The 12829-nt window shown below is 34.4% G+C and overlaps 1 protein-coding gene across 1 annotated transcript in view; it reads left to right on the forward strand.

Annotated features, from left to right (window-relative positions):
- The first annotated feature begins 4683 nt into the window (after nt 1-4683).
- LOC137398664 (uncharacterized) overlaps nt 4684-12829 on the forward strand; it is a 31912-nt gene continuing 23766 nt past the window's right edge. The window contains exon 1 of the mRNA XM_068084849.1: nt 4684-4772. The gene's annotated coding sequence lies outside the window, so the exon portion shown is untranslated. The remainder of the gene's footprint in view (nt 4773-12829) is intronic.

Here is a 12829-nt window from a genome sequence, read left to right on the forward strand (position 1 = left end):
AATTTTTTTGGCGAGCACGATTCTAGTAGCTTTGACAAGTGGTATAGTCCAAAACACGTACGACGACACACAATAAAAGTATCACCGCGAAATGACTTGATACATACGATGCAACTGTCTATATGCGCTAGAGATAGCGACTGTTTTTGCGACAGAGCTTTTGTTACATAAAATAAATTATTATTATTGAAAAAGAAATAACTCATAGCTTTTAAAACATCTAAAATAAAATTCTGGATACACGATGAGAAGTTCCTGTCATGGTGAACCAACGAGAGAGAACCAACAATAGCGCACATAGGCCGTTGCATCGTATGTATCAAGCCATACCGCGGTGATACTTTTATTGTGGGTCGTCGTACATGTCTTGGACTATACCACTTGTCAAAGCTACTAGAACCGTGCTCGCTAGAAAAAATTGGTTAGCCAATTAAAGGCGTTTCGTTAACGAATTCGGTGTGCATGCACAGCTCAGACGAATCTATGATATTCGGCGGAATAAATCTGTGAATTCTGTGAAATTCGTGGATTTGGTCAGATTGAACGAACAATTCGTTACTTGTGGCCGGACCTTAATTGTGTTGTGGCAGGCCTGTGAGGCAGGCCTAGATATGCAGTGTTACATAATAGGGTATAATAGAAAAGCACACATACATGTAAGGTTTTAATAAAGAACATTGATATCTAAGGATAAGAGCATAGTTAATACATTTGTCCAGTCCACAGTATGGCACCATGCCTACTCTTGAACAAAAGGAAACAATTCTGTTCTTACATTGAGCCAATAGAAATCTTTTTTTTCTTACACTGAGCCAAGCGAAGTCGTCTGTAGTTACATCGAGCAAATAAAAATTTGATTACAGCCCACGCTGAGCTTACTTTTAACCTTGCCAAAAAATTTAATGATTTTTGCATTTGCTTCTTTGCGATGGCGGACTTTGTCAGACTCAGTGAAGCTATGAAGATTTCACTAATTGTAAATTAATGGGTTACTAAGGTTTATCCAGTACTGCTTCGGCACTTTTAGTACAGTACTGTTTCGGCTAATGAAGCCTCATCAGTGCAGCTCAGAGCTTAGGCAAGGGACACAAATCCCATTACCAATAAGAGTTGACTTCCTACCATGAAACAACTAGTTTGCCCACCAGAATTTAAAAAAGTCAATATGCTGGCACCATAGTGCTACAATCACAAAAGTGATGAGCTTTGCACAATGGCTAATAGTGCCGTACCTCTCACAGAGTGCTTAGCTAAACCAATAAATATATATATATTATATTGTAGGCCTACATTTATATATATATATATATTATACGTTACATACATGAAAATATAAATATTATTAAATTATACTGTGTGTCCGCTCACTGTAATATGATTTGTTTTTATGACCAGCCGCTCGTCTGCAAACATGAGCAGTTTAGATAAAGATTTTAGTAATAAATATGGTTTGAAAGTCATTGGTCTGTTGAGCTTGGGCTAGATAACCCTCATTGACTAGTATAGGCATGAGTTTTTATTAAAATAAGTGGCTAGTTTTATTCCTAACCGTTATGATAGGTTATACATGCCAAATAAAAATTATTATACTGATCAATAAATGCGCAACAAACTTTTAGTTGCTTATTCAAGGTATATAATTAACTATATTTTAGACAAAGAAATTATTTTTGTGAGTGAGACTTTGAATAATACTGCAAGTAAATTAACAAATTACAATAAACAAGCTATTAAATTAACTGCTAAAGGTAAAAATTAATATTATTACAAATGCAGTGTTTTTATTATATACAGTATATTAAAAATACGTACATCTGTGTTATATAAAATGTATCATCTAGTCTTTTTATATTATTTTACATTTCAATCGCTTCACAAGTACATAAAATAGTTGATATCTATGTAGATGGTTGTTGCATCGTCAAAGCATTCAGTATAGAACAATACTTTCTTTTACCAAATTGTAAGAACTTGCTAGGCTCTGCTACACAACATATAATAATAACTTGAAAGAACATCACAAGAGTTATGAAATATAGCTTCAACAATTTTTTAAATTGCAGTTTAAAATTTTTGGCATTCTGAATTGTTGCTCTGACAAATTATTTTTTTTGATTTCAGGTTTTTTTGATTATTTGTAACAATTGTTTCCAAGTTGTATCAATGTTGTATTATCTTCAATGCAATAATTTTAATCCATCAACTGTTTTACTTTAACATTGGCTTTAATTGTCAGAGAAACACTGTCGAGTCACTTTAATAGTGGCATCATTTGTATAATCGGTACATGCTACCAGTATGTTCAGCTATAAAAATGCAGTTATCTTTGGAGTTTTCCTCACACGAGACAACTCAAAGACAACTAATACAACTATTAGCATTTGAAGTTTTATCTATTGGATATGTTCATGGTGCGTGAACTTGAGTTATTTAAAATAGCTGATTGTGTTTGCGACTTGTTTATCTAGTAATTGTGCTCACCAGTTTTATAAAAATAAATTTTACAGTTTGCAAGTTTTGAATGAACTTTGAAAACAGTATGATGAATAGCTATGAAACATTCTACCCTCATTTTTTATTTCAAAAGAATTAGTTGCAAAACTAAAACACGATTAAAGTTGGGCATCTGCTGTAGATCAAGAAGAATCTCAAACAACAAAGTTTTTTATTTGTAGATCCTGTCAACAAGGAAGTATAATTTTTTCTAAAGAATTCAATTACCAAGATTTTCATTGAAACTGCTGAGATGGTCATTCGTTTGATATTACTGAACATAGGAATTATCACCCTTGTTCGTGTTACTTTGTTACTGTATTTCCTCTAAAAAAAACTGTGTAAAGCAGCCAAATATAGATCTATGTAATTATGCAAATATATGCTACGTGTATGTTTTTGTCAAACTTGAATGTGTTGCCTTCAGTGTACAGTGCACCCTCGGGTTACGATGCCCTTTTTTCACATTACGAAGTGGAACAAGTCGTCTTTGTTCCCACAAATCGAATCTTTTTTTGCAATACAGTATCTGCAAAAAATTATCTTGAAATTTAAACTTGGTAAAAGGTAAACTAAAAATGTAAAATACTTGTATACTTTGTATACTAAAATAATTCTCATAATGTTTAAAAGAGATGCAATGTTCACTTTTTCTCAGTTCCATGTTATTCGTTCATAGTTATAGTGAAAACAAAACCAGAAACAGTTTGATGAAAAAGCTTTAGTCTATGACAAAATGAAGTTTGTTTCAGTTAAATACTTACTAAAACTCAGTTTCAAATATTTGTTTAGAAAGCTAAATTCATTAAAGTGACGTTCAAAGTTTATGTTATGCATATGTCTCGAAGGTGGAAACTCTTAACAATTTGTACTGCACATACTACATTGTACATAGGAACTTTACATTTAATTGCAGATCGTACTCAATAAATTCCCAAAGGTTACTGTAGGTAACTATAATTACTAAAGTTAACCTACTATTTTGTTACTAGTTTTTCATTTGTACACTACGTATATAATGTTTTAACGATTTTTTGCCTGTGGATGTTCGCATTAAATAATTACTATGGGGTTTCTATGCCTCTCTATACGACATGTTCACTTTATGATGCCAACACTGAAATGAATTAAAATTGTATGGCGAAAAAAATATTTTTTATAAAAATATCAAAAATATTTTAATATAAAATCATGTACAGGTTTTAGCTAGAGCTTTTGCGTTTTTACACTTTTTGAGATGATTTTATAAAATGCATGTAAACTAAGTACCATTTATGGTAGTCTATTTTTAGTGTCTAACAGAATGAACAAATCATAATATAATCTTATAATAACTTCAAAACATATTACCTTCGGACATTCAGCTGTTGGACAGTATAAAAAGGTGCAAAGCTTACATTTTTTGCATGATAAACATGCATTTTACATGTTTTTAAAATGTTTGTAGTTTACTTTCATGTATCTATATGCAGTAAGTTATTTAGTTTTTTAGTACCCTGGCAGTCTACTGTCTTGCGAGAGATTGTAAGGCGTACAAATAAAGCCCAGAGAATAACTATGTGCACAATTATTCTAAAAATTTAGTAGGCGACTGAGTAGTAATAAAATTTGAGAAAAGGTCAAATATGCCATTAGCTTAGATGGTAGAGTGTTGATCCACTACTGCCAAATGAGGTCACAACTCCAACCTCGTAGGTAGTGATCCTTTATCCAACATGCAATAATGGCCTAAGGCAGATTCATGGGCTATTACCCTGGCAGTTCGGCTTACTGTACAAGATTGTCAGGTGTGCTGACAAACGGGAGAGAATAGCTATCTGCAAAATTATTGCAAATTGCTGGAAGTTTGTTGATTGGTGCAGGTTTTGAAGTGTCATGGTAGTGAACTGAATGCTGTGAGTTCAAATCCTACATGATGCAAACCTTTTTTGCGTCCTGAAACAATATCTCCAGACAAACGGATGACCAGGGCTTATGGCTATAGCTATGAGCATAGATTTTTGCTATAGCTATGACTTTCAGTTAACGTTACTTTTGCGTAAAGCATTGGCTAGCGTTTTTTGCAAAGTGGCTATTGATTTTGAAGCGGGGTTGGTTGAGTCACGCTTCAATGACTGCCAAAGCGGTCAAACAATGAAAAGAAAAAGAATAGCAAATGACTGAACCGATCCGATCAATAGTGCACATAACAACCCCCCCCCCTTAGTGGTGGTAGACTATTATTTGCTCAGGTGACTAGCTGTAATCAAGCTCTTCGACATCCCAGCAAGTTTATCAAGGTAACTAACTCAGCAGCTTTAACGATGTACTTGCACTAATCTTTAGTACATTTTATCACAATGTATTAGTATTTTTCTATTATTTGTGATAGTTTTTGATGTTTAAGGTGATCTGGCTGACTGCCAAGAAGCTTCAAAATTAAAATTGGCAAAATTTAAACTCGGTTTAAGCCCTTAATAAAAATGAAGAATTATAAAGTTTGTTGTATCTAACATCTCAGCTAATATCATTCTGCCAAATAGTACTGAAATGCGTTCTTTTGCATAATATAGCAGCTTTTAACCTTAGCGTGTTTCGATTTTGATTTACTATTTAACACGTAACTATTAAAAAAGTGCTTTGCAAAAGAAGAGCTTTAGGTTATTTTCTACTATGTTTCTGTAGTATGCTCATGTATAATATCTGACCAAAAGCCAGACCAATAAGCTAAAGATAGTTGAAAATTAAATTTTTTCATTAAAAGGCTTCTTTTCGCTGATGCAAGTTTGTACTATTTATTGGTATATCATTTTTATTTTATAAATGTGTAGCTGTTTGCTAGCATTTAGGTTTTTGTGGAAAGATAATATTTTGTTTTTAGCTAGATTAGTAAAACAGACTAAATCCAAAAGGTTGAGAGACTGGTGCACTGTTTTGTGACTATAAGAGATTGTCATGTATAATAGGTGATACCTATATGCACAACTATTCGTAGTTTTAGAAAGGTGGTGCCCACAGTAACTCACTTGGCTCAAAACTCAAATGCCAGAGTTCCATTCTTTTGTGGTGCAATCTTTTTTCTTAACACTCTTAGCGTGGTTTCGGACAGACAAACAGACTATTATTATAGTGCAGACTAGTACTCTCGCCGTCTTTGTAGTGTGAAGAGTTCATTAGATGAACTGATAATGCAAGGGAAAAAACTATACGCTCAATTATTTCCTATTGTCTAATATGGCCAATTGGTGCAGATGGTACCGCAATGAATTCCTAAGCCTATCACTGCGGGTTTGAATCCTGTCAGGGGCAATATTGTTTCACAATCTCTAAACATGGCTATGGACAGATGAATAGACAAACACAGCTCTTATTATAGGAAATATTGAGAATAACACCCAGTTCACCAGAGCAGTGGTTTCCAACCAAAGTGCCGTGAGAGATCGACGGTGCGCTTTGGGAGTTATCATCAAACGGTCTTTTTGAAACTTGCTTCATATGATTATTGCTCGTTGTCTGTTCGTCTGTTTGTCCGTCAGATTTTTTGCCAAAAAGTATAGAAACTAAGTACTTGCAAAATTATTTCAAGGTGTCTGATTAGCACACAATTATTATATTATTTATTGTAGATGGCCTTGCTATCAACAATTGCCTTTTTCTTTTTTCAAATTCTCAAAAAATATTTTTGCATAAATGTACTTCCTCTTCTTCACTCCTTGCAAATAGGCTGGTTTATATTTTGTTATGTAAGATGTTTGCCTACAACACAAGTGTACGAGCTCTGTGTAAAAAAATGTTGGCGTGCTTTGTTGGTGCGTTTAGTATCATGTTTCCATATAATTATATCATACATATAGCAAGAAATCCACACATGGCATTGCATTGCCATCCTAAAAACGTCTGGTCAATCTCAATCTGTTGTGGTTCAATGTCGCTTTTTAAAAATGAACATCCGCTTGATGCCCTATCTTTGTGTCATAAACTGCCTTTACAAACAACGACATCGCATTTGTGTGGCGCAGGTCATGCATATAACCTTGAAATAAGACATCACACAACCATATCTCTAATACATCACCCTATAAAACCATGGCTTGTTTGCCAGCAAAATTATCACTGGTGCAACTAGGTGTTACGTGAGAACTGAGTTGTTTATCTGAAGGGAATTTCCCTTTGTGCATTCATAGACAGCCATGAATTGGCCTAAACAAAGGCATAAACGAGGCATAGGCCTAACCAATGCATAGATAAACATCCATATTGACTTAGTGCATGCATTCATCACAGCTCAATGAATCTGTCTTTAATGGCATTGCAGTTTAACTCTATGAAAACTAAAGTCTGTGGAAAGCTTGGAAAATCTCTTTTTGAACTCAACTCTATTCGTAAGACAATAAATAGGAAAGCAAATAGTCATTTTTTGAAGTTTGGTGTACCCTTTGCATATCACGCACTGCGTAGTGAGGCTCAGGGCAACGTTCATGTAGTCAAGAGCCTTATGATGCGGGTATAGTAGGCTTCACAGGAAAGGATTTTAATTACTGAGCAGTTATTGTGTTTGAACAAAAAGAAACAACCATTTCGCTGTGTTAAGAAAAAACGAGACATTTTTCCAGTTTACTCTGAGTTGAGTTTCATTTAGCAAAATATTAAAAAATCATCCCACTTTTTCTTTGCAATGACTAGCTGTGTTACACACATTTCAGCTACCAGGGTTTATAGATCCATGAATTTATTTATGACTCTCTATTTAATAGTGGTACCAAAGGCATAGATCGTTTTAACTCAAATAATAATAGTATTGACCCTTCAGAATGATACCATGAAATAGATTTTACTTACAGCAGTAGGGAGAGACCGAGAAAAGAATCAAAGCTCATTCTGCAGCATAATTTGTATGTGTAGACATGTTTCTATGGCATCAACTGATGTAAAATTTTATGCTGACTAATTTAGTGTAAAATATTTATCGTAGATGTGGTTCACAAGTTAAGACAACTTATGTTCTCCACGGTCTAACACTGGGTTTGATTGAATATTTAATATGTCTTAGTGAGAAACCTTATTAGGTATTGAAATTGTTTATTTGAGTCCATGTTAGATTCAGTGGTTGGCAGAAAATAGGAAAGAACACTGATAGCTTTAGGTTTAAAAGTACCGTGAGTCCTCATGCTCAAGTCGTGCGGCTTGTGCTTACAAACATATGACTCACAAAGGAAAAAAATAACTTTCCAACAAGCCATCTGTGGTATCTAGCCGCCCTTACTGACAAGCCGCATATGCCCACAGACCGCGGCTAACGACTGAGGTTTTGTCGTCCTTGACCCCCTTAGGGAGCAAAAGTTTTGAGACAGGTTTTGGTATACCCCCCTCCTCTTATAATGAAAACAGGCTACATCAGCACATGTGAAAATAATTTTCTTTTAATTCCAAGTTCGAATTAAAATTCCTGAACCCTTGCATCAAGAACTTACTTGCCATGTCTCAGCTAGATTTTTATTGCACTGTTAGAGGGCTTCATGTTTATGGAAAGATGCCGGTCAAGAATGAAAAGGTGTTAACTCTTTCACTGCCGAGCATGTACAAATTTGGGTATCTGCTAAGTGCCAGCCATTTTACCGAAAATTGCCGATATAGCTTCATAATATGTAAACAGTATTTTTTCCAATTTCAATCACTATTTAGAACAATTTTGTTACATATTTAAATTTGCTAGCATTTTAGCCATCATTGCTATGCGAAGGTTCAATGGATCTATACTTTGTGCGATGATAAAGCTGTGTGATACTATGATCGATGCGAAGCTAAAACGATCTTCCATGTTTCTGACTCTTACAAAATTATTACTTTCACCACTCTCAGAGACAGTGCTGCTGCTTTAATTATCTGTATAATCACGAAAATCTGAATATGAAATGGCTATAATGTCATCAACATTACTAATTACCTGTTTTCTGACTCATGTGCGGTAATTAATGAACTCACACAAAAAATGTTCGTTATTAAATTAAAAATTCTCTAACAAAAGTTTAAAATTGCTTCGTTATTTTAGTCTAAGTTTATAGCCAAAAACACGGACAACACTGTCAATTTCATAAAAGTCCTAAAGACCGTGGGTTATGATGTAAACGAATAATAAAATGAGGTAACCACGCAATTGCAGGGAAAGTAGCAATAATGCATCTACGGCAGTCGTCCCACGAAAACGCATTTATGCGTCTACGGCAGTGAAACGGTTTATAACCTATGACTGTGGTGAGTTAAACATACCTCATCATCTTCATAAATAATAGTTTTTTTTGAAATTTAAATTTATTTAAAAAAAACAAAAAAAAAACACCCAAGAAATTTAATGTCATGAATTCAAACTAAATAAAATCTTCACTGATAATTTTAATAAGAATGTGAGGTTAGCTTATCCGGTCTGCCTCTGTCTGTCGTTTGGCTGAAAGAAAATCCCATATTTTAATCCCACTAGATTAAACTTATAGGCTACATTGTAGCCTTTTTGTGAAGGTTTAGCACTAGTGGACATGGTTGAATCAAGTTAATGAGTTCATTCTTGCTGCTGCTAACGATGTGAAATAACGTAACACCTGTAGCTTGCTGCAATTTGTTTGATCTAGTGAGCTTTGCATTCAGTTTGGTCGGTAGTTTCCGCTTCGATGTCAGCAGGTATTAACACACTCCCAAACACTTGTCTCTCACTTGTGTGTCACAAATTCATCTCCACTTGGAGCAATACAATTTTCTTTATTCTAAAGAATTCCATAAACATGACCTTGAAATAAACAAGTAGATCGCCAAAACCCTCCTCCCCCTTCCCTCCTCTCCTCCCGTACACAAAAGTGTATAATGAATGCGATTCTATGGATATAGCGCGGAAGCTGAGCAGAGACAATGTTTATCGAAAAGCCGCCCTGAGCCCATGTAAGTTTTAAAAGAATGGCCTTAGCCGCAGCCTATGACCTTGAACCAGAAGCTGCGCCCAACGACAAGCCGCGTGGCTTGAGCATGAGGACTTACTGTACGCACTCACAGACAATTGCTCATAGCTCTGGCAATCACAGCTGTTGACGGTGCGTAAACTCCTTGAGTTATTTAAAATTGCTGATCATGTTTACCTCCTGTGGGTCTAGTTTGTTCCCACAAATGTCAAGGCAAAACATTTCATAGTGTACAAGTTTGAATGAATTTAAAAAAAAGTTTTGATAAATATCCATAAAATTTTCAATGCTCAGTTTTTCATTTCAGCATTAAATAAAGAATTAGGAAAGCATAATGTTTTTATGCTATATTATTTATCTTGAGGTGTTGACTGATGTTCTAAAAAAGGAATCAAGGAGATTGACCAACCAGAAGCTGAGATATAGCCAGCCAAACACAGGTCTACCAAAAAACATAAGTTTTTTGGTAGTCATCAATATATGACTTATGAAATCGACTTGTGTGCCATTGGTCAATTAAGCCAACTAATGCGCTCTCCTATAACAATCGCGGCGTTTTAATTGGTATAATCCCTGGAAGTATAGAACAATCAAATTGGGCCTAACAATCATTGCTCTGAGAATTCCAAACCAGTCCCTCTGACGTGTAGATTAGTTTTAGAATAAAATAATTACACGCATATATTATTTCGCAACATTCTGCTGTCACTTTCTACAAATTATATTAGTTACATCATTTAATCTATACGCAGTTATATCATTATTTTGTATAATATGCATTATGATTATAATATTAATCATAAAAAATAATCATAGATAAGATAATAGATCAATAGAAAAATCAAATCAAAAGTTATCGTTTTCTTTTTTTACAGCAAGAGCAGCATGGTCAAATTATTCTTGTTAAGATTATGGCTGTAGTGAACTTACAGTCTGTTAATAGTGACGATAATCATGAAAATCAACTAAATGCTGCAGTAGATACACAATAGAAAAATGATGAATGAACAAAAATTCACATTCTCATTCTAAACGACTTGCAATCGCGGATGTCGCATATAGACTATACACGCGCCGGTCGTTGAACAGAGGATCTTCGAAGCATATCCGTGGAGATCGAGTTAAAATTTGAAGCACAATTATAGTCAAAATATGCTCTTCTGTTTTTACAAATCACGGCGAGGGGTTGTGGGCAAATGCCTTTACCACACAATGTTTGCTTGATTTTCCTGAAAAACCAGAGCTAGTCTGTAAATTATTTACTATCGCGAGAAGCTTTTCACATCTCGTAGCCAAAACAATCATTATACGTAACGGCGGCAAGGGTGCGCAACTCCGGCACATGAACATTGAGTCGATTTTATACGTCACAGTTTTCGAGATTTTCGAAGGGTTTTCCTCTGATTCTTTATTAGGTAGACCTGTGTTTGGCTGGCTATATCCCAGCTTCTAGTGGGTCAATCTCCTTGATTCTTTTTTAGAACATCAGTCAACACCTCAAGATAACTAATAAAGCATAATAGTATTATGCTTTCTCTATTCTTTAAGTAAAAGTTATAAAAACATTAGTTAGGCATCTGCTGTAGATTGAGATGGAACTCAGACAACCAAGTTTCTTATTTGTTGATACTCTCAGCAAGGAAGCATATATTTTTCCAAATAGTTCAATTAGAATGATTTTTATTGAAATTGGTAAGATGGCCACTCTTTTGAGATTACCAAACATGAGACTTATCTCCCCTTTTTACGTTTCTCTGTGACTACATTTCATCTCCAAAAAGCTGCGCAGGATAGCTTGAAAAAAAAATCTATATCTTTATGTAATATATATAAATATGCTATATTTTGGTCAGACGGAAAGATTTCAGTTTGCATTTGCTCTCAGTGTACAGTGCACCCTCGGGTTATGATGTCACATGATTAACTTTTTGTGTGTTACGACGTGGAAAACTAAATTTTTTTTCCGCGCGAAAGTTTTTGTTACCACAAATTTTTCTGTTCTTTCATGCTTGGTAAAAGGGTGCTCAATCATCTACTATGATAGGCTTTAATTTAGAATATTGATATAGCCTGTATTCCTATTCATATAACTGTGGTTTTGAAGCCTTGCTGTGCCACCATAAAAAGATTCATTTTCTTGATATAGTCAGCCACCAGTAATGGTAAAAAAATCTTACATAGTTTCCAGTACAATCAATTTAGTTAGTAAGTCAAAGTGATGTTTCACCAATAATTATTTTGCCAAATAAAAATAGTAGTGGTATATAAAGTTATTAAAAGGTTATTTTAGTACTACTAGTACCATGGCTATCTAGTACGTCGTGAGAGACTGGCAGGTGTAATAAATAACTGTATAATTATTTCAACCCATAACAATATTTTGTTTAATGTTTGTTGAATGTAATATTGTTTCCTAACCTCCAAGCGTAGCTTTAGACAGAGGGATGACGCGGCTGTTATTATAGTAAAGATTTTTAGATGACTTTAGATTTTTTAAAGTGGTAATTTGAGCAAAGGAGTACATCACATCTAACAAAAAACTGGGACACACCGGCAAAAGAAAAAAAAAAACAAAACATTACTACAAAACTTACGGTTAGGAATAGTCACTCAAAATTTTTATGAGCAACTATTTTTATTTTTTTAAATTTTTATCAAACTCTTTGCAATCAATGTTCAGAAAGTACTTTAAATAGACAAATTAAGTGGGTAAAATTTAATATTAATTAGCCGATTAGGGTTTGGCATCAGGGTGGATTTGTTTGGTAGTTGCACTCTATTGAATAAACAAAAATACTATAACTTTAACAATAATAAGAGCGGGACCAGCCCTCCTCCTATTCTTTCCAAGCTATGGTTGAGGCATAAAAAAGAGATTGTATCATATGGGGTTTGACCTCGTTAACAATAATTTTGCTTTTGTTAGATTAGATTTTTTGTGGCAAAACAGTTTTTTCATTTGTGTTTCGGTACTTTTGCAAAGAGGCATTACTAAAGACTACTGCATCAAAAAATGACAACTCAAATCAAAATACAGCTACCCATATGTAACATAAACTAAAACTAAGAAAAGTTTTAATTGAGTTCAACTCATGTAGCGACAAGTTGTTACTTGCAAAGTTTTCTCTCAAATCTATTCACACAGTGCTCTGGTTTCTGTACTAATACTGTTGATCGTACAGCTACACTTATAATATCGCTAATACAGTTGGACTGAAAAACACTGTTCTGCAGTACAAAATGGTATTTTTTTGCAATGAGGGCACTTTCATTATCTTTACAAGGAAGTATACATATTGGAAAAACATGTGAAGCAATCAGATTTTAGCTGTCACCTCTAATAATATTAAAGATTTGTGGTAGGTTTTGGCTTTACAGAGGTATATGAGAGCATGTGATATTGGGGTACATGA

Source organism: Watersipora subatra, chromosome 6, assembly GCF_963576615.1.
Source record: "Watersipora subatra chromosome 6, tzWatSuba1.1, whole genome shotgun sequence".
Lineage (NCBI taxonomy): Eukaryota > Metazoa > Bryozoa > Gymnolaemata > Cheilostomatida > Watersiporidae > Watersipora > Watersipora subatra.